Raw genomic sequence first — 22,804 nt, 5'->3', positions numbered from 1 at the left:
GGTCTACCCTAAGGGTTGTATTGTCAATGTAGTAATTTCAGCAGGTGGCAATCCTTTCTGACAGATAGTATTATGCAGTTCTTGGCACTGAGTTTTAGAACGTGACTCTGGCACCAATTATTAGTCTGTGTCATGCTTTTCTTGGAGGGTATTTCATGGGGGGGTGTTCTTTGAATGCAACTAGCTTACAATTGTCTACAAACATAGTCATCCAGAGGCCTATGATGTTAGCCTTTACTTCAGAGAAGTACATGCCAAAGAGGAGCACTCCCATCAACTGAGACCTGGGGGACTCTGCAAGTGACCTGCCATTTAATGGAGGTAGACTCCTCTATACTGATTTTTTGGGTTCCTATCTGTGAGCCAGCTGGCTATCCAGTGAGTGACACTGGCTTATACCTAATTTCTTAAGCTTAACTAGAAGGCCCGAGTGGGGTAATGTGTCAAATCTGTTGTGCAGGTCAAGGTCAAAGTAGGCAGTATACACATTTTTGCCCTCATTTATTGCTGTGATGACCTCCTTGAAGAAGTCCACAAGGATTACTAGGTATGATCTACCCTTAATGAATCTAAACTGAGTTGGATACAATGTCTGAAGGTTACCTGTGTTGTCATTTTTTGTGATATTTGCATAGTCATCTTACCATAACAATAGGTGTTCAAGCGCAGTCACTTTTGCAGTCATAACTTTAGGGATCTCTGTCACAGGCTGAGTCCAGCATCCAACCTGACCTCAGAACTCCACACCCCTCCCCCATAACCATATCAGCACCACCTTGGTTGGACATCATTATATAACAAGCATATGCTGTGGTCTGTGCCATCTTTGGATCCCTTTTGCCCCCATCAGGTCCGTGTTTAGCCTAATTAATGATCCGTTAATACTGAAAGATCACCAGGGAAGGGTATGTGACCTGGAGAATCCTTGCCCTCTTGAAAAGCCTGAGCAAGGAGAGGAGAAAAAGGAATAAGGATATGGAGTGGGGTGAAAGGCAAGTAGCACCCACCTTGGTCCCTAAGTCTACCAAGCAGTGGAGCAGAATCAGGAGTGCAACAGTGACCATTGCAACACCCACACACACACACACACACACACACACACACACACACACACACACACACACACACACACACACACACTCATGTGTGAGCGAGTGTGCGTGTGTGTGTGTGTGTATGCATATGTGTGTGTGAGGGGGACAGACAGACAGACACATGCATGCTCGTGCATGCGCACACACGTGCCTGTATACAGACAGATGCACACACTCACAAAGAGACATAAACACACATCTAGGCTCAGTGTGAATGGTTGCTAATCCATCTTTTGCAAATCTTTTGGCTATAGCAGAAAACTAATGATGCAGGTGAAAGCCTATGCAGGCTCCATGCAGTATGGAAGTCAGCCCAGCTGGAGACCAAATGAGATAGCCAGCTATGAATGGTAACCTTCTCACAGTAACACAAAAGATGTCTCTATACTGCAAATGTCCCTTAGTGAAAATTCAAGCATCCTAATCCTGAAATACTGTTTTTATTTATATATTTTAACAAAACTCAATGAAGAGGGAGGGTTGGCATAATGGTTAAAGTCTTTAACTCATAGATAGAAGGTACAGGGTTTGATTCTAACCTCTAGTTATGGGCTAGGCTTGTAATTGTCTGCAGAATGATAGCCTAGTATTTACCTATGAACCTTAGAGCATTTTGCATAACACTTCTCTTATTAGCTCAGTAGCCTTCATGCCTCAGGAGGTAACAGTAAGGGACATCTGGTGTTGTACATGTCCTTCCTGTGGCCGGCTGCATTGAGGTTTTGCAGATATTAGCACATTACTGCTGAGATCACAAAATATCACTGCTCTGTAAAACAGGCATGCTTATTTTGTCTCACGTCCTGAGGAAAGGTCTTCAGCCAAAGCAGTAATCTATAGCTGGGAGTAACCTTTATGATTTATTCAACTAGACATTACTGCATTGTTTTTTTTAATTAATTTTCAGTAAGTTCTTTCAAGGACTATTTGTGTATTATGCTTTTGTTATGGCATTGTTGTACTGTGTATGTCTGAATCATTTCTCTTTGTAAAGTTAATGTGGTTTGGCACCAGTATGTGACAACATGCTCGTTGGCAGAAGTTCAAAAGACACATTTAGTAATGTTTTGAATCCCTAAGGACATAGCTACCCTAATGAGGACTGTCAAATGCCTGATTGTGTCTGTGTTATTTGTGCCTTCTGTTTTCATATTTCATGTACAATCTGTTCCAAAATAAAGGTACATTTATGTATGGAATTTGTACTTCTTAGTCTGACTTGACTTCTGGGTTATTTAGCCTCATGGTTCTGCTTCTTACTAGGTTCATTCCTCACAACAGAGTAATCGGGTCAAGCCACAACCATTGCATTCAGTGGATAACATTGCCTTGACTGAATTAGATCAACAGGAAAGAGCTTGGTGTCAGAAATGTAGCTGTTATTCTACTTGTCTGGGAGTTCTGGTTTCGTACTTGACCATGCTTTGACACAGTGTGGTAGTAATTGTGCATATTCAGGGTACCTACTACACAAGTGCACCCACTGATGGTGTACAGATCTGCTAACAGATTGTGAACATGCTCCTATTAGTGCAAACTGCATTTTGTTTATTATCCAAAGGTAATTATAGGGTGGAATATGTGGTGACCCCTGAGCGGGAGAAGGGTAGAAGGTACCTTAGTTGCATTTTTTCTCCTCCTATCTTGATGCTTTATCCTGTCTCAGGCTAAGCTCATGTGCTTGAATACTACAGTAATTTCTTGGTAAGTGCATCAGACAGTTATTTTTTCAGAGCTATTTTATGTTTATGGACTCTGATTATTTTTATTTATAAAGTCTTTTAAATTTTAATTGGATGCACATTATGCAACTGAAAGGCTAATGAGGAGTTCACACACAGGTAGCATTTTAAGTACATATTCAGGGCAGATGTCCCAGATGCAGGCAATTTGCAGTCATTTGGTTTTTGAATGTGGGCTCACAGTCAGGAGACTTGAATTTTCCCATGATATTTGTTTCTTTATTGTTTGTTTTTTCTGTTTTTTTTTCCTATTTAGTTCAAGAAAGCATAGTAAATTATTCCTCACAAAGTCTGTGTTAATATGACTACTCAAATTTCTTGTTTAGTTGGAATATCTTTTAAATGATGGGGTAATTATACCATTATCAGTACTAGATGGTGCTGGGACTCTTGGCACCTTACTGACATTAGTAAGAATGTAGACAACATGAAGTTACCCTGTTTTACTTATTGTTTACAAGAGATCCACTTTAAAATTGTGTGTCCACTTACATAACTAGAGCTGGTTTTACAACTAAAGGATCAAATAAAGGCCAGTTCACCTAGCCAGTTAGCAAATTATATTTCTGCATTAATCCTTCTCCGATATTCAGATGTTTCTGTTTTGTCCAGTTTCCAGCACTGGTTCCTTTAGAGTGTACATATAAATTTCCTTTGCTGTCTCTTCATATGACTTCAGAGCAGACTCCTTAGTATTTTTTGTTGTCCCTCTATTTACAGCATTTATTCTGCCAACATCTTTGCACATGTAGGGTCTCCAGAACTATAAACAGTCCCCAAGGTCTGGTCCCATTAACAGGTTTCATGAAGATTAATATCTTACTCTTTGCTAATAATCACTTCTTCTGAAGAATCCAGGATTCTTTCCTTTCTGTCTTTTTTCAGACAGTAGACTTTTCAATCTTCTGCAGTAATTATTGAATTACACTTAGTAGATACTATTCCATGATAGCGATATCTTCAATTAGACCAAGTCCACTAGTACTACTGTGTCTGAAGTGCCACCTAGTAGAATTAAAATTAAGTAAAGTAATTTACTGTAAATGCTGTATGTTCCAACCCATGTATGGTTATAGTCTCTCTATTTCTCTCTCTCTGTCTATATATATATATATATATATATATATATATATATATATATGTATATATGTATATAAAATCTATATATGAGTGCATTACAAATATTGAGTGGAAGAATGGTCAGCACTCACTATATCGACCACTTCAAAATGAAACTCCAGTGAAACACACAAATAAATCGAAACTTAACCGTTTACAAATGAAAAACAAATGCTGTCATTTTAAGACAAGTTAAGGGTAAAAAAAGAAACTAAATTATCAATAACACCAGATCAAATTTCTTTGCATTCTGGTGCTCTTATTTAAAAGGTTTTTTGTAAATTAATGTGTAGAGTTAGGGATAGGGCCAATATTAGGGTTAGCATGATTGAATAAGTTGGGGAAAGCCTGCTGGGTACAGGATTGTGTAGTGAATTATGCATTTCTGAATACTCCACAGTTAGTTCACTGCAAAATGGATATCACATATCACAATGACTGTAATTAAATTTTTGTTGAGGACGCTGATTTACGGTTCTCAAAATATGAAATTCCATTTCAACGAAATTAAATGTCTGAATTATACCCAATGATTTTTTAAGTGTAATTTCTATTCATTGTCATGCTTTCATTAGAGATTTCTAGTGCTTCTTTGTATATTCACAATTAAAATTGTTTCTAAACAGAAATAAAATCAGTAAAGCAAGATTACATTAGCATAAGTAATAAATATGAGACGTAATGCATGTTGTGGTGAATTAGTGAGTGTTCTGGCCTACAATAGCAAACTGCAGGAAAACTGCACATTTTTCAATACTCATAGAATCCAAATTTAAGGCTTACTAATAGTTTCTCAGAAAATTAAAAAAATAGTGTCCCTCCTTCACTTCAGTACTAATAATGTCACCTCTTCACTATTATATGTGCAATACAAAATTTGCTAATACTTATCTGAAAGGTACATAACTCCAGAACTTAGCATATCAGAATTAAGTATACACCCTTTCAAAATGGGGGATCCGTCCTTCCATCCCCCAAGTCATATTATACAAGCTTCAGATTTTCCCCAACGGTGACCAAAGAACAAACTCCAGTAAAAAGCTATAGCCAACAAAAAGAGGAGAAGACTTCAGTGAAATTTGGCAAATGCAGAATTCAGCTGAATGGGCTCTTAAGAAATCAGTCCAACATATGAATGAGTGTTTGTGATACATATGGTGTATGTATCTGGGTGTATCAACATGTATCAAGATTATTTTTGAAAGAAATTATCTGAGTGGCTGTAAGATGAAGCCTATTCCTTAAACACAGACAATATTGTTAAATCTGTCTGTTACTTTTTGCTGTTATTGACATTTATTTTTTAGTACTGGGTTTCCAAATAGGGCATTAGCTCCCGCAGAATGCTTTCTAAGTATAGACTTTCAAACAGAACTGGATCAGACTTTGCTGCATAGTTCAGGCACAAGTTATCTCTGCGTAACCTGTAACATAAGATAGATAAGATGAGATTCCTTTATTGTCACTGCACAAGTAGAATGGAATTTGTAGCAGTCCTCCTAACGTGCATTCACATATAATGAACATGAATAAATAAGAGAATAAATAAGAGAATACAGTATATAAAATATCAAACCATAGAATATAATGCAATGCAATGCAGTAAACAACTAAGTTATTGCACTTGGGTATAATTGCACATGAAAGGAATAAGGTAAGGCACACAGGAATGTAAACATATACCTTATAGTGCAAATGGCTAAATAAGAAGTAGGTAAGACATGGAATATAATAATTCTTGAAACATTTCTCAACAGTCAACTACACATTTTCCAGCAGGGAATTATTGTAACCTTTTACGTTCATAGGTTCATAGATTAGTACTAGGCCAACTGCCCTTGTGGGCTATTTTGAGCATAGCCATTTACCCCATGTGAGACTCAAACCCTGCACCTTGGGTCTGTAAGGTAAACAACTTAACCATTATGCCAGCCTCCCACAAATTATTTATCAGAACTGGGATATGAACCCATGTCTCTAACTGGAGACCAGAATTCCCATGAGCCATGGAAGCAGCTTAACCCTTGAGCCTGATGACATAGACCACTCTGCCATCCTGGCAGTCAAAAGTGGAGGCTCATTGAAATTTTGGAGTCAGTGTGTTAGGCAGGGAGATGCACACACACACACACACACACACACACACACACACACACACACACACACACACACACACACACAGCAGTGGGCTGGAGTGAGATTAGAACCCATACCTGTTTAGTCTTATATACTACAGATCACAGTATTTACAGCATGTACCACAGCTGAAGTTGAAACACTTAAACTGAAGTTTAAGTTTTTCTTATTCCGATGTGACAGAATGTAGGATGGTATCCATGGTACTGAACCTACCAGTTTTAACTACCTTCTCTAATCTGATTTATCAGTTTGTAGAACAGAATATTGACATCCAATTAATAATTCTTGCACTGTGGCATGAAATTATTTAATTTTGGAACATAATGAAAGAACTTATGATCAGATTAGTCAGAAAGCAGGAATAATAATTGTTAACATGCTTGATAATTTTAGCAGGAGTAAGGAATAAAATAGCAGGCTGCTTAGTCTTCTTGGCATCCTTTCTTAACCTTTGACCTACCATTTGCAGTACCCGTTTATTGCACTAGCAGGTGGTGTGAAGTAAAATCACTGTATAGTGTGATTTGATTCAGCTGTTCTGCTCAGATTTTATATTTCTAGTGACATTGATTTATTAATAATTTTTATCTGTCAAGAGCATACCCCAGAGTGTTATATTTTTAAGTACTGTTTTTAGGTGTCTAGCTGTTATGACTTGTCAGACGTGCTTATATTTTACTATTTTTAGATTAATTGGAAGTTAAAAACTGTGTGGGAGCACCTCTAATTTCTTGGAGTGTGTGCACTGTTCTGTTTATGTCTGTTCCATTCACTGACTACCCAAGTACTCATCAAAACTAGTCACTGAGATGCTCAAAAATCAACTATTGCATTTAATTCAGCTATTTTATAATGATATGGACTGAAGCTGTCTGGACACATGTATTGCTGAGTTGCGTAACAAATTTGCTGGAATACAGAGAATTCGTCCATTTAAGACCGCAAAGGAGTGCTTACTTGACTATAAAGCAGATCAAACTGTGTTTGTTTTTCTTTAATTACTGGGTTATCTGTTGTACTTCACATGCATTCAGAACCATTTACTTTGGCACTCAGTTAATTTATATAATCCTGTACTATGAACAAAACATGGTGGGAGGTTTGTATAATCAACTGTCAGCCTATTTTTCTGGTAACAGGCAAGATAAGCTTAGGTTAATGTGTTATATGAAGTGCATATGAATGTTGGATTCCTTTGCTGTGATCATGTTTACAGGGGGTTGATAATGGTATGTAGTGTATGCTAAATCTGTAGCTCACAATAAGGCATTCATTCACTCTTGTACTGCACGCTGAATTATGGCACAGTCCTTGCAGAATGTCACAAGCTTCCATTTTTAGTTGTGTCCCTGTTCTTGTTGATTTGTGAAGTTCTTTCTAAGGCTGTATCATTTCTCTGCAGTAAAGGCACACTTTTAAAACTTTTCTTTACACCTGATCTGCATATTGTTAATATTGGTATCAATGAATACAGCCATCTTTTCCCTGTTCTGATTGTCCTCTGAGATGTTATACTGTATGTCAGAATGTGCTTATACACGTGAATACACTTTACTACTGGAGGGTTTGTTTACTTGGGACTCAGCGTACAAGAGCTTAACACTGTTTTACTGGTGTATTAAAGATGCATTTGTTAAACTGCATGCTGTTGGAAAGAAAACATTGAAAAAAAGTTTCTAAATTCTAAATTTTGACACTGGGTATATACATGTCTGCAAGCCTTTTTTCTAGTGTTTTCATATTGTTTCAAACTTTTCCTCTAAGTGCTTTAGCATAACACCGTAGTACAACTTTTACAAAAGACTGGAAGAATTTTTAAGAAATGTTTATCTTTAAATAGATGACTATATTTATTAATCTTAGCTAACAAAATGTATTTTTAAAATATAACATGTTTTATTCAATTAGGTTTATATACCATATTAAGAGTGTAATTAAATTTTATCCATTCTGTGATGCCTGCTTTATCCTCTGCTTGGTCACAGGAGAGGCAGCGATTATCCTGGCAAATGATGGCTGCAAGGTAGGCATTCAGTCTTGGACTAGACAACATTCTATTAGAGGACACATGAAAACACATGCTCACACACTAGATGTATACCTAGACCTTGGCTAGGCTTAAAATTGCTTGCAAGGGCAGTTAGCCTAGTACTAATCTATGAACCTATAATGTGTACTACACAATGTGATGAGTTTATAATAATAGTGTCTGTCTCTTCTGAAGGATATTTGTTCTTTGTCATTCATCAGCTTAGGCTGACCAAACCATATAAAAGTTGATAGTGTTAAGTTATTATATCACATACTTGTGATTTGTTGTTGCTGCTTTTGCTGTTGTCGTGGAGCTTTGCCCCTTATGGTTTCCTTTAAAAAATAGGTTCTACCTATCTGGACAACCAAATCAGCAAAAGATAAATAAATAGCTAAGTAGAGTTCTGATGAGCATCTACTTTACATTTCGTAAGAACTCACAACAGGATAAGGCTTTGCTTCCTCATTCTGGAGTAAGTCTGCTAAGTGGGTGGAAGTTTCCTACTGCGATACATTACATGATAATCTTTATTTTGGTCTGTTGCTTAGTTCAGCGTTGCCCCATTACTTAAATCTAAAGGATAAATCTGTGCCATTGCCAGTGCAGTTTTTTTTTGTAGTCTGGATTGGCCATTTAGAGAATGTATGCTATAGCAAATTCATATGGTAAGTGTACTCTTTAACTACATCCAGTCTACCGGAATATCTTCAGCTGTTGTCGTACAAGAACTATATATTGAAAACACTATTGGTGCCTTGTTGGTTGAAAGGATTTATGTTAAGGAATTCAACTGTTATGATCACACAAGGAAACTCTGCAAAAATAATGCTGAAAACAAAAAAAGAGGTTGATGTTGGTCAAAAACACAAACAAAACTGTGTTTGCAGGGAGGAAGATCTTCCCTGCATCCCTAAGTATTCTAAAAGTGGTATGACTAGGTCTGGGAAGAAAACTTCCCTACCCACAAAGTTCCATGATCACAAATTACTACAGCCAATATGTCTGACTGAAATGGCGTTGACTATTTATAGTTAACTGCTTTTTAATAATATGTCATCATTTAAATGTATGTATCTGGTATAAATCTTCATTATATTGACATTTGTGAATGTTACAGGATGCTGGTTTTAATTATTTTTTCATACCTTGTTAGTGGTTTACAAACAGTATCAACATTTTCTTAAATATTGAGAAAAAGGTCAGAAAATATTTTTCTTTTGAAATATCAAAGTAGCAGTTTTCACAATACTTTTACAGAAGCAAAACTTTTGAAAACAGGACAGTCCTGCAAAATTAGGGAATGATGATAACCATGTGGACTTTGCTCAGTGAAGAAAATTAATTTATATATATGTGTGTGTGTGTGTGTGTGTGTGTGTGTGTGTGTGTGTGTGTGTGTGTGTGTGTGTGTAGCCATTCACTGAACTGACAGTTTTCTATGCAGAAAATAGACTGTGTTTGGCATTTACAGGGTCTGTATAGGAGTGAATATTTTATCTGCATATCCAGATGGGAGGTGAGGTCTAAATGTCTTGATGGACTAGGTCAGGGCTAAACATTATGGTGGACTAGGATGTTAAGCAAGGTCATTATGTGTTTTCAACACTCACCATTCCATGAGGGATGAGAATATATCTGAGACTGTAGCATTTTCTTTCCATGATGCTGATTTGACTATTAGCATCAATATATTAAGTTTGCCAACTTAGGTGGGATCAGAGCTTCCTTGTAGTGAAGATATGCAACTGTAACTATTCCCAAAGCAATCATCATCATACCTATTTACTGTATGGTGATGTGTTTTGATACTAGGTTCTACGTTGGGTGTTTCCAAGGTTATAATTTATTATGTTACAGAGGTAAACATGCTTCATAATTCTTTGAACAGGGTTGGGGGCTGGCATCATGATTAAAGTGTTTACCTCACAGACGTAAGGTACAAGATTTGAGTCTCACCTTTGGAAGGGAAATTGCCTAGGTTAAAATGACCCTAAAGGGCAGCTAACTTGGCACTTATCTATGAACCTGTTTTCAGTACAGTAACCTTTTAGTAAACAGCCATAGTTAACATATATTCTCTTCAAAAAGCATATTCAGTGAAAGAAATGTTTTGGAAAATGCTTTATTTACTTCTTTTTTCTGCTAACTGGATTTTGTTCTGAAGTGAGCAAAAAGCAAAGTAACCTGATAACTTTTCCTTGCTAGACATTTTGAGATATATCATACAACTGCTATTACATGAAGAAACATGTAAAAGACTTAAAATTGATATTGAAGAGCTGATTAAAAAGAGGTAAAGTAGCTCATTAGATAATGTTAGATAAATGAACAGTTTGATATCATTGCATTCTTCATTAACTGACCTAGGCAGTTCTGGGTCTCAGTTGAGCAACGTTAAGTGAGCTGAATTGTGCATGGAGCCACAGTGACAAAGATGACCTAAAACTCTGTTACAGGCACTTTGGATATTTAGCAGAGGAAAATGAGTAGTAACTGTTGCAGCTAACATGCAGCTCATCTGATTAAATATTTGAGCTACTTCAAGATAGCATCCTTCTCAAGGTTACATTTTGTTTCTCTGCTGCACATAACTCTTTTCCTTAGACCTTCACATTGATAGCAGCAAATGTCTAAGCTAGACGCAGATGTTACATAAAATAGTACAGTAAGGAAGGCCTGTGGCCTAATAGGTATCCGTTGTCTGTTTTGGGGTGTATCATTTTCCATTAGACAAGCAGGAAATGAACATTCCTACATAGAAAATAACATCATGGTGGCACAAGTCAATGCTAGGAGTCTAAATAAAAAGATGCCAGAACTTGGGGCTGTCTTGCAAATATTTGCATTTGTATAGTTACTGCTGCTCATCCTGTCAGGATAAAACAGACAAGCAGTTGCGGGTTCAGTTCAAGCAGCTTTATTATATACAGACACATCAGGATCAAGGCTTATTAACTTAAACTTAAATAAACTTATAAACAGACTGACTACTGCACTTATACATGTTAACACTCTGGCTATTCTCTCAAAATGGCACTGCTGTCTGCATGTGATGGCTGTTTATGTGCACTTGCCTACACTTGGAAATGCTTCTGAAAGCTAACACACAATCTGTTCTACATCCTCCCTCTTTCAGAAATAGGCCATACACTAAAATGACAATATTCATTTGCATGCAGTTGTACAGAAATTATTCTTTAACATGCAGTTATACAGAACTAATTCTTTGACATGCAGTCAAGCAAAAGTAAACAAATAAAACAATCATGCCCAGGTTGCTGTATATTTTACACCAGGTCTAGAAATACGACCTGATCATGTAACATAAAAATTAGAACTGTATCTTGCAACAGGGACTGTCTTTAAGGAATGTTCAACTTTAGTGACATCTGGGATGTCATCAGAAATGGGAATAGGTACTGAGACATGTTCTTCAACAGGACCATTGTCTGGGTTTCTCTGAGATCTAGAGTCTGTATCACAGGTATGATGCTGCGATATCGAGTCAGACACTAGAAGAAGATGCCTGCATTTTCTCCTGTATTCTATGCCCTCAGATTCCACTAAGTAGGATCTCAGCTCAGCACATATACTTTTCACTTTACCAATTTGATCAAAGCCTTTTTCCGTTTGCATCCTCACCGTCTTTCCTTCTTTCAACAGATGAAGAAATCTGCTCATTTTATTATAGCTGGACTTCTGAAAGGAACTCTTCTTAAATAGTTGGGCTTTGATTGCTCTGTTGATTTCAGCATTAGGCACCAACAAACTAGAACTGATAGGCAAGGTTGTTCTCATTTGCCTAGATAGAAGTCTCTGAGAAGGCAAGCCAAGTAGGTTATCATGGGGTATATTTCTGAGATTAAGTACATTCAAGAAGATATCAGTATTGTCACGCTTTGACCTCTCTAGTACTTGCTTTGCACTCTGTACTGCACGTTCAGCCAGTCTGTTTGACTGTGTGTATTCTGGACTGCTAGTTTGTTTGTGTCTTTCGGCTTTTCCAGCTTAGGGGTCACCACAGCAGAACTCCGGTCCGCTAATGATTGGCAGTAGATTTTTTACGTGCCGAGTTTGCCAGCCCTGATGCACAACCTTCAATGAAGGTACGCCCATTCACGTATGCCTCCACACAGAAGAAGCTGAGAATCGAACGGGACAACATCTTGCTGTGAGACGACAATGCTACCGCAGCATCACCACCGCATGGATAAAGTACAACGCTTTTGCAAATTTCTGAAATAATTGACTGGTAAACTGGGTACTGTTGCCAGAAATAACTTTGTGTGGACTCCCATGGACTGAAAAGTGATGTTTCAACTTAATAACAGTACTGGATGTTATGTTAGGTAGCAAATTAATCTGAAATCAGTTTGAATAAGAGTCTACCAACACTAAATAATGCTGATTGTTCCACTCAAGTACGTCAGTGGCTACTGTTGACCAAATTAGTTCAGGAATCTGGCTTAGCTAAAGTGCCTCTTTTTGCAAATGCAGTTTAGTATTATTGCATAGTGAACAAGATGGAAGCACTTTATCAATGTCTTTTGACAGAGAGGGCCAAAATACTAGTCCTCTCGCCCTTCTTTTGTTAGCTTCGAAACCTGGGTGGCCACGATGCAAAATCTGAATGTATTACTATTGTAAGGAAGTAGGGACAATAATACCATCTTTCATCAGCATCTCATCTCTGTAAGGAAAATAAGGTTGCACTTGTTCGGTACATAAGATTGCTTTGACAGCCATCCAACATTGATGAAGTGGTTGAGCTTCTGCAAAATTGGATCAGTCTTTGTATGATCTCTCAGCTCATCAAGTCTCGTGGTAGAAAAATTATGCACTTCCATTACATTAAAGTCAAAATTCTCTGCATGGTATTTATGGGTAATCTGGATAAGGTATCAGCCAGATAAAGAAGTTTGCCCTTGTATAGAGAAATTTTGAAGTTGGACTTTTGTAATCTGAGCATCATTGTTTGTAGTCTTGCTGGAGGTGTATGCATAGGCTTCTTTAAAATAGTGAGTATAGGTTGACGATCAGTCTCAATCTGGATAGCTTGGCCATAAATATAATCATGGAACTTCGAACATGTGAACACAACTGGAAAAAGTTCCTTCTCAATTTGACCATACTGCATTTCAGTCTGAGTAAGAGTTCTAGATGCATAGGCAACTGCTCTGCCCTCTTGAAGAATAAAAATAACTGCACCAAGGTCAAACTTTGAAGCATCACAAGAAAGAGTTACTGGTTTTTGGACATCATAGTACCTCAATGTAGGTGGATGGGCAATTTGCTGTTTGAGGTTATTAAATGCTCTCTGGTGCTGTTCCAACCATGACCAGGCAACATTTGTGCAGGTCAGCTCTCTTAAAGGCACTGATAACACACTGAAGGCAGGTATAAACTTGCCCAAATAGTTAACCATATCAAGGAAAAGCTGTAAGGCTTGGACATTGTCTGGAGCTGGCATCTCAAGAATGACTGCTTGTTTGGAAGGGTCTGGTCATAAGCCTGTACTGGTAAATAAATGACCTACATAAGTAACTTCTGGTAGCCTGAATTTACATTTCAGAAGATTGAACTTCAAGTTCACTTCACGCGCTCTGTCCAGAACTTTCCTGAGGTTTCTGTTATGCTCTGCTTCCCTATTACTTCCAACTAGTAAATCATCCACTATTATAGCACACGGATAACCAGAAAAAATTGCTCCATTGCATGCTGAAAAATGGAGTACTGAATGTAGTCAGTAGTGAAGATTTGCAATGAAGTATTACTTACCAAAATTAACTCTTTGCATCCAAGCCAGAAAAAACAGTGGCATTTGGCATGAAGGTGGCAACCACCTTGACTGTATGCATAGGATGATGAGGTCTCTTTAATGCTTTGTTCAAGTCACTTGGGTCAATGCATATTCTAATTTCATCTGAGCTTTTCTTATGAGCAACTACCATGGAAGACGCCCACTCAGTTGGTTCTGTGACTGGATAAATCACACCTTGCTTCATCATCTTATCTAACTGGACCTTGACTTTGTCCTGCATAGCTATCGGAATTCTCCTCACTGGTCTGACCACTGGACTGACCTCTGGGTCTACTTTTATGGAGTACACTCCTGGAAGTTTGCCTAGCTTGTCATTGAAAACATCAGCATACTCTGAGAAAATAGCATCAGTGAAGGTGGAACTGGGACATGTGCTTACATTTGGTTTGAATTTCTTCAGCTCCATAAGCAACAGGCTTTGCACAATGCAGAATTAGCTAAATTAAATTGTTCACCAGCTCTTACTCTAGCAAATGTGTCTGCCGACATAACATATCACTTTGAACCAGTGTCCACCTTAAGTTCAGTGGGTTTACCATTGATCAGTACAGTACAAAACACTTTGTTCTTTGCCAAGAAATCTACTACATTAACCTTTTCACCGACCACTGATATACCATCTACATAGAAAGTAGGGTTGCAGCTTTCTACATGATCAACTTGGTTTTTTGACCGACCTTTCTTAATAACTGAATGAGGCTTGCTTAATTTAAAAAATTTTGAAAGTGGTTCCATTTTTTACACTTGTGGCATTCCTGACAAAATGCTAAGGCCTCTTTTCTTTTAGACTCATTATTGGCACCACAGTTACAACACTTAACAATAATACTTGACTTGCGTTTTGCTGATTCATCGTTATACTGCACTGAGCATGTCTGTTTTGCTGAGCTAGTCTTAGAACTTGCTGGAAAGGTACGGGTCCTCCCTGGAAAACCAGCAGGGGCTGCAGCTGTCCTGTGCTTAGGCCTGGTTTTGCTAGCCACATGCTGCATGCTGTCTACACTTGCTCTAGAGGCTGCCAAAACCATGCTCTTATCACTTGCAAGCATACTCGCATGCCTTTCTGTAAGCTCATAGATTTGACGAATCTTTATACTTTGCTCAATGTTAAATCACTGCCATGAAGCAAAATATTTCTCACTGCAGCATTACTAGCACCACATACAAGCCTGTCTTTTATCAACTCATTTTCAGATCACCAAATCTGCATGTTTTAGCTTTATTTCTCAAGTTAGTGATATAAGCTGCAAAAATTTCTCCTGTCTTTCGGTCTCTTGTATAAAATAAGTGCCTCTCAAATGTAACATTTGTCTGGGGGTTAAACATTTCTTTAAATTTACATTTCAAGCACTCAGGGTCCTTTCTTGATTATGCCGGTACAACAATATGGCTGGTTTCCCCGTCTCCTGCATATGCTGCTGGTGCTCTTTCATTGGCTTCTGACCCCACTAAGTTAAAAAAATTAAATGCTGTCATATGTGAATCTTTGTCAGAAAAAGCTGCTTGTATGAAAATGTCTTATTCCTGCTCAGATACCCTCCAATTCTCCACAATGTTATGATCAAAACAAGTGGACTGGATCTGTGAAATGCTTGTGCCATATCAACACACAGCATTAATGGTGCTTTAAATTATGTAGAACATACATACACACACACATATATATATGTGTGTGTGTGTGTGTGTGTGTGTGTGTGTGTGTGTGTGTGTGTGTGTGTGTGTATATATATATATATATATATATATATATATAAATATATATATGTGTGTGTGTGTGTCTATATATATATATATATATATATATATATATATATATATATATATATATATATATATATATATTATTTATTTATTTATTTACATTTGTTGACTGGGAGTGTCCGACTGGACGTAGGTCCATTTTCAGCGGTGGCCCTGGGAGAAAAGCTCCACAGTAAAAATAAACAGACAGTAGTTACATTGGATTACATAGCGATTAACAATTTGATTAACATAGCAATTAATTACAAACATATTTACAGATGAAGAACATAGTACATCAGTAGACAACTAGAATCTTTATCTGCGAAGTACATAACGGACATTAACAAATGTTACAATAAGAAGTTCCTGCTGTATAATAAGTACTAGGCTTATGAGCATCTGAGCTTGCTATAATCAAGGTAGTTAGTGGGGTGGAAAGAAAGGTAGTGGTTGGATGGGGTGGGTGATATTAGTGGGAGTTGCAAGCCAGCATGTTTTTAGGTGCGCTTTTAGTAAAGTTTTGAAGTGGGTGTATGATGGTACGGAGGTAATTGTGGGTGGGAGGGAGTTCAATAATTTGGCTATGGAGCAAGAGAATAGTGCTTCAGCACCAGAGTTATTGGCTTTAGTGATCTGCAAGTGATTTTTGTTGCTGGATCTTAGTGGTCTGGTGGTGCAATAGGGTTGGAGTAGATTCTGGAGGGATGGGACATTTAGTGGATGGTTTACTAGTTTGTGGGCGAGTGAGAGTTGATACCATTGAAGGAGGTGAGGGAGTTCAAGCCAGCCCAGTTCAGCAAGTGAGAGACAGTGGTGACTATGGTAGGATGCCCCTGTGGTGAATTTGGCGATTTTGTTGTAGCAGGTCTCTAGCTTGTTTAGATTGCATTGCCTTAGGTTGGTATATATCGGAGAGGCATAAAGTAGGGTGGAGGTAAGCTGGGAATATGCTATTGAAATCTTTGCTGCTTTGGTGAGAAGTTGTTTATTTCTGTATAACGCACCTAGTTTTTTGTGGACTTTTTTTATGGTCATGGATATGTGAATGTCAAATTTTAGTTTATTGTCTATTTCCACTCCTAGCAATTTGGTGTGTTCAGTTGGGTATATAGTGGTGTTGTGTTTTGCTGTGATGTTAAAGTGAGAGTTGTTTTGAGTATGTTTGATGGGTTGGAAGATGAGTAGTTTAGTTTTGTTTGGGTTGAGTATTAATTGGGTATTGGATAACCAAGTTTCAACAGAGGAAAAGGCGTCCTGTGTGACTTTTTGCAGTTTGGGTAGGGACTGGGCTGAGCAGATGATGGTTGAGTCATCTGTGTATTGTATGAGTGTGCCATGTTTGGTGGCAGTGGCTAGATTATTGGGGAAAACAGAGAAGAGTAGGGGTCCAAGGATGGATCCTTGGAGAACCCCTGTGGAGACAGGTAGTTGGGGAGATATGTAATTCTGCCATACGACGGATTGTTGGCGGTCAGACAGGTAACTCTGAAACCAGTTGGTGACTGATTGAGAGAGGGATAGGTTATTGAGGACTGAGATGAGTTGTTTGTGTGGGACCATATCAAATGCTTTAGATAGGTCTAGGAAAGTAGCAGAGGAGAGATAGCCATTGTTTTTATGCTGAAGGATAGTGTTAGTAAAGGAGAGTAAGGCAGTGGTGGTGCTGTAGTTTGGTCGGAAACCGTGCTGAGTACTGGAAAGGAGGTTGTTAGTAAGGAGGTAGTCTGAGACCTGAGAGTGTATGCATCTCTCTAGTATTTTGGAGAGAGAATAGCTATGGGGCAGTAATTGGTTAGTTCTGTGGAGGGGCCGCCTTTGTGTAGGGGAATTATATGTGATACTTTCCACAGTGTGGGAATGTAACTTTCTGACAGAGATCGGTTAATCAAGATGGATAATGGGTAGGCCAGAGCATCAGCTGCGGTTTGTAGGTATTCACTTGAGAAGTTGTCTGCTGCTAATTTGGTGGGCTTAAGTTTAGTTAAGAGTTTTTTTTTATGTTGGAGGTAGGTACAGGAGAAAAAGAGAAGGCAATAGGGAGATTACTAGCTGAAGGTGTGGGTTGGAGGGGGGGGTTGTGTTGTTTAGCTAGTGATAGTATGGTTTGTGTGAAGTGTGTGTTGAATGAGGTAGCAATATTTTCGGAGGAGTGAGGGATGTTAGGAGGAGGGGTACTGACTTTACCTGGGTGGAGGATGGAGGTTATGGAGGACCAGAATTGTTTGGGGCTGTGTTGGGAGGAGTCTAGGGCAGACTGGTAGTATTGGAATTTGTCCTGTTTTATTAGCTTTTTGACTCTATTGCATAGTTCTAGGAATTTCTGTCTAGTTGAGGGGGTTTTGCGCCAGTGCACACAGGCTTTATCCCTGTTTTTCATTTCTGACTTAGTGTTTTTTTGTAGCCATGGGGAGGGTTGTGCTTTGGTTCTGGAAAGTCTTATGGGGGCATGGTAATTAAGGATGCTCAGGAAGGTAGTATTAAAAAATTCAACTGCGTCATCAAGACTGAGGTACTTTAGAGGATGCCAGTTACATTCTTTGAGGGATGAGATGAATGTGAGTGGGTTAAAGCTTAGTTTTCTTACATATTTGACGGTAAATGACAGGTTTAGCTTGGTATATGTATTTTTTGAGTAGGAATGTTGGGGAGTGATCACTGAGGCTATCTGATAAGCAGCCTGTTATATATGACTGGGGGCTCTTACTGACTCGCATCCAATCCAGGGTAGTTTGCTTGCTGGAGTTTTTATTTATCCTGGTTAGCAACTGGACTAGTTGGGTGAAGCCATGAAGGTTTACATGATGGGTTGGATGGCTGCCAGAACAGGATTGCCAGTCAATATTAAAATCACCTAAAATTATAGTTTCTTTGGGGAGATGGTGGTGTGTATATATATATATATATATATATCTATATATATATATATATATATATATATATATATATATATATATATATATATGTGTGTGTGTGTGTGTGTGTGTGTGTGTGTATGCCAGAAATTTATGCCAAAACTTGTAACTATGCCCAACACCACAACAGACTCTTTGAAACAACTGCACTTTGCGAAATAAGTCTTCATATCACAAGAACACTTTATAATCACTGTACTTTGCAAAGCCACCCTTTATCAGTGTAAGAAACACTTTGAAATGACTGTACTTTGTGAATGAACTGTACGCAGCACAAGAAATTTAAAGTAAAAAACACTTCAAAATGACTGCACTTTGCAAATGAACTGTATACAGCACAAGAAACTTTTCAAAATGGCTTTACTTTGCAAAATATACTCTGTACAGTGTAAGAAACACTTTGAAATGGCGGCACTTTGTGAATAAATATACACAGGACAAGAAACTTTTCGACATGGCTGTTCTTTGACTGCACTTTGCAAAATAACTGCACTTTGCACACACAAACTCTTTGAAATAATTGCACTGTAATAAAGGACACACTGCAAACACTTTGCACACTCTGAGATACTTCAAACAACTCTAGTTATGCTTTGAATGGCTTTGGCCAGTGTGAAATAGTAGCTCATGCCAAAACACGGTCGTTTACTAAAAAACATGCAATATCCTTGCTTTTCTAAGCTTATTTCAGCCTTTTCATTGTTCTTTTTATGCCCATTTGACTTCTTATCATGTTCATTATACTTTTCTTGTCCTCGTTTTACTTTAAAGATGCTCGTTATGCAAATCAGAGGTAACTCTGAACCCCATATAAATATTTCTGATAATTTTATCAAATGTCATGGTTTCAAACACTTTGTTTAATCAATAATGTGCTTTTTGCCTTTTGTTTGTTTAATAATATGTTTTGTACTACTCAATTGATTAATAATGTGTTTTGTGTTTTACAAATGTTACGTATCAATTTCTTTGCAAAATAAATAATATGTGCAAATTTTGGTTACTTGAAATTTGTTTTTGGTCTTTTTTAATTGTTTGAGCACTGTATCACCCAACCTGCTCAATATACCTTCACCGTCAACTCTACACCTCATGGCTTGAAGAAGTTACACTCCCAGTCCCGGTTCTGACACCATATCGCTTGTCTGGTCAGGATAAAACAGACAGACAGCTGTGGGTTCGGTTCAACAGCTTTATTATATACAAGCACATCAGGATCAAGGCTTAATAACTTAAACTTAAATAAGCTTATAAACAGACTGACTACTGCACTCATGCATGTTAACACTCTGACTGTTCTATCAAAATGGCTCTGCTGCCTGCACGTGCTCACTACTGATATGTGAGTGCCTATACTTGGAAATGCTTATTAAAGCTACAACACATGCTCTGTTCTACAGTTACTGAGGAATGGTTTTAGGGCAATGAAAGCACTCCCTCTTTCCCATGGTTTAGCACCTATCATTCTTTCAGACCCATGAGTAACTGTGGGGGAGCATCCATATTTTTTAGAAACACCATGACTTCACATCAGATTACCCACAACCCTAACTTAGTAATCCGAATCACCCTTAACCAACCCAACACTTGTTTGTAAATTTGTAAATAATCTGTACTCTATTAACACAGGACTATTTCAACTATACGTGTGAGCATTCTTTGCTTTGTATGTTTATGATTTTGTATAACTCAATTTCTTTTCATATGTTACTGTAAATGTTATTTTTATTTTGTAGACTGTGTGTTTGGAGCTTTTCTCCTCGGGTCTCCTGAAAAAGGGCCAAAAGCCCAGCTGGACTAACCCAGTTAACAAATGTCAATAAATAAATAAATAACTAACTCTTAATTCATTGTCAGCCACAGATCCCCAGCTATGTCAGCCAAATACCATGGAAATTACCTCAGCACAACTGGGGCACTATATCAAGACAGATACCTCCTTACTAGGGATTTTCAATTCCCCAAGCATTAATTGGCATACTTGTACCTCTAAAAAGAGTTATCCTCAACCTTTCTTAGACATAATTAATATCAATAGCCTGCTACAAATTGTAAAACTACTGACTAGAGGGTCTAATATCCTCGACCTAGTCGTTATTACAATACCCCCTCATCTGCGCTCCACTTCACATCTCCTCATCCCTGGCTAAATCTCACAAGAAATCAATCATCTTTTCTGTCAGGCCTAGCGGTACCATCATCAAGTAAGTCCCTCTTTAGAGACTTCTCCAAGGCAAACCTATGTCCTCTTGCAGAAGACTTATTAGAAATTCCCAACAATCCCTTGCAAATAGACTCAACTGTGAGAGCTGCTGCATTCACCTCTGACATCTATCAGCACCTGAAAAGTTGCATAGAAAAGTCAGTATCCATCTGCCATATGATATATTGGTAACTTTAGGAATAAGCCTCTCTGGTGGAACGTTGATGTTAAACTGTATGATAAAAGAAAGAAAATGTGAAAATAAATCTCCATCCCCCTACCTCAAGTATACACTAAAACATGCCAGCAAGGAACTTAAATACCCTATTACTAAATATAAGGTGGTGTATGAACTTAAGGTTGCTACAAATTCCAACTGAAACTACAAATCTTTCTTCGGTATGTCAGAAAATTAAGGAATAATGTCTGACACTGCACTGAACTCATCCTTAGTAATATCATTCATCATCTACTGTATTAGGTTTTAGATTAGATAAATTTAGTACTAACTTTATTCCTTGTACCCACATTTTTATCCCCAGCCCTGAGAATTTAGTTTCTCCTAAAATCACTTTAGAACAAGTGTTAAAATATGAGTCAAAGGCTATAAATTGTGCTCATCAGTGCTAAGTGTAGACTGAGACTATGCTTAAACTGTTCAGCCTCAGCCTGTCTACAGGGTTTGTCCCAGGTGCCAGGAGAACAGGCAATGTGACTTCCCTACACAGAGGTGGCCCCTCTGCAGACCCAGGTAATGATAAACCCATCAGCCTCATCAGCCTTATATGGAAAGCCATGGAACATACCACAGCAGAACTTGTTTATGCAGGCACCCTAATTGATGTAGACCTCACTCAGTTTGGTTTTGTGAAGGGCAGATCCAGTCTCCTCAACCTAGTAAGCTTATTTGAATAGGATACAGGGGCTGTGGTCAGTGGTCAGTGGCCATTCTATGCACAGTGCTTATCTTGATCTGGCCAAGAATATTTTACGTAAGGTAGCTTTCACTTGGAATTTAAACACCGTTATTGAATTATCTCTTGTGACATAGGCAAATTTACATTTATATAAAATTTATTTTATTTTACATTTGATAACCGGAAAAGTCCACTGGACCCAGGTCCTTTTTCAGTGGAGGCCCAAAGAGAAAAGCTACACAAATAACATAACGTAACAATTGATATAAGATAAGCACAATAATTGACATAAATTGACACAATAGTATATCACAGTGTACAAGTTGCTTTAGAAAATATACACTGATAATAAATATTTTTAAGAGACAAATACACTCAAATTCATTAAAGCAATTAAACTGTATTAAGTTCGTGTTTACAAACATTATACTTCACATATATTTCTATATATCATATAACCTAAGCAACATTACATAAATTATTCAGTTTTTTACCTTTGTAACCACTCTGGCCTTTCCGTGATCATGTTTGCAATATGGTAAACATTGGTCTCCAGTTATCTTTTTTTATTGTATCTGTTCAAGGCATAGCTATTAGAAACCACTTTGTAAGTAGCTGATTGAAACAATAGTAGACTATGTTTCAAAATGTGAATTAATCGTTTGGTGTGAAAAATCACTTTTTGGGTAAAGGATCATTTTTTGTCATATTTACTCATGAGACTAAGTCATAATGACATTAAAAAACAACCTATGTACAGAAATATTAATTAATATCATATGTTAAACATTTGTGCTGCACTTTAGACAGAGTTTTAATTTAAGCATTTGCTGGATCCAAACATTTAACACAAGCCTTTCTTTGCAGTGGTATCTGTAAATGACAGCTGACGTTTTTAGACACCATTTAAAACATTTCTGTTTAATCCCTGAACATCAGTTATGAAAAAGAGCAAGAACTGGGTTTCCATCCTTCAGCTGAAATGATATACCAATGATGATATCTGCCTTTGTTGGTGGTAGCTAAGGTGGATATAAAAGATCCCAGGGCATTTATTGAAAAGTGAAGATGATAAATTTCTC

Source organism: Protopterus annectens, chromosome 2.part0, assembly GCF_019279795.1.
Source record: "Protopterus annectens isolate FY-2018-M chromosome 2.part0, PAN1.0, whole genome shotgun sequence".
Classification (NCBI taxonomy): domain Eukaryota; kingdom Metazoa; phylum Chordata; order Ceratodontiformes; family Protopteridae; genus Protopterus; species Protopterus annectens.
This window is presented reverse-complemented; position numbering follows the sequence as displayed.